Raw genomic sequence first — 1541 nt, 5'->3', positions numbered from 1 at the left:
ATGCACTTCAGCTCTCCCAGTGCTCACCAGAGACATCTAAATTGATTGAGCCTTTTTACACTTAAGTTGGAACGCTTCTGGTTGATTTGATTCCATTGAGATGCTCTCCGATGGAGTAATTGTGAGAGAAGAGCTGACTTGTTCATCTCCTGATCACATCTATATCTTGGGCAGTATATGAGCACCCATTTGTCCCAGAAATACAACTAAATCTCCAGAATCATAGGGTAAACCCTAAAGAGTTTTGAAAATCTGAGTTACTGTTCTTCAAAATACAGATTCTATTGGAAATCCAAAGGACGTCCATCAATTGGGGAATGGTTAAGCAAGTTGTGATATATATGACTGTAATGGAATATTTTTGTGGTATAAAAAATGATAAGCAGGATGATTTCAGAAAAAACTAAAAAAAAAAAAAAACTGACATGAACTGATGCTAAGTGAACAGAATCAGCAATACTGTTTGATGAAGAACTTCGAGCCGCTTAGCTATTCTCAGCAATACAGTGATCCAAGATAACCCCAAAGGACTAATGATGAAGCATGCCATCTGCCTTTAGAGAAAGAATTGATATCATTTGACTACAGACTGAAGCATGCTATTTTTTCTTTTGTTGTTGTTGTCTTCTTTTGAGTTTGGGATTTTTTAAATTAAATTCATTTATTTTTAATGCACATTGCTTTATGAATCATGTTGGGAGGGAAGAATCAGAGCAAAAGGGAAAAATCATGGGACAGATTTAAAAAAAAAAAGTGAACATAGCACGTGTTGATTTATATTCAGTCTCCTTAGTTCTTTTTCTGGATACACATGGCTTTTTCTGTCTAAAGTCAATTGGGATGGCTTTGGATCAATGAACCATTGAGAAGGACCAAGTCTCTCATAGTTGATCATAACACAATCTTTCTGTGATTGTATACAGCGTATTCCTGGTTTTGTTTGTCTTAGTATCAGTTCTTGTAAATCTTTCCAGGCCTTTGTAAAATCAGCTTATTCATCATTTTTTATAGAATAATATTCCATTATCTTCATATATCACAACTTGTTCAGCCATTCCCCAATTGTTGAACATCTACTCACTTTTCAATTCTTTGCACACTATTTTTTTCTTTCTTTCTTTTATTCAAGGCTTCTTCTACAAAATGACCAAGATGGAAATGTTTTTCATGACTGCTCATATATATCCTATACCTGGTTGCTTTCTATCTAAGGAGACAGGGATAGAATTTGGAACTCAAAAAAATTTTTTTTGATTAGAAAAATGGATTTATTGTCTGAACTAGTTGAATGCAACATGTTTTTTTTTTTTGTTTGTTTGTTTGTTTTTATTTATTTATTTATTTTTAAATAACTTTTTATTGATAGAACTCATGCCAGGGTAATTTTTTACAGCATTATCCCTTGCATTCACTTCTGTTCCGATTTTTCCCCTCCCTCCCTCCACCCTCCCCCCCACCTCCAGATGGCAAGCAATCCTTTACATGTTGAATAGGTTACAGTATATCCTGGATACAATATACGTGTGCAGAACTGAACAGTT

This window comes from Antechinus flavipes, chromosome 3 (genome assembly GCF_016432865.1).
Source record: "Antechinus flavipes isolate AdamAnt ecotype Samford, QLD, Australia chromosome 3, AdamAnt_v2, whole genome shotgun sequence".
Taxonomy (NCBI): Eukaryota; Metazoa; Chordata; class Mammalia; order Dasyuromorphia; family Dasyuridae; genus Antechinus; species Antechinus flavipes.
The sequence above is the reverse complement of the archived record's forward strand: the minus strand, read 5'-3'. Positions refer to the sequence as shown.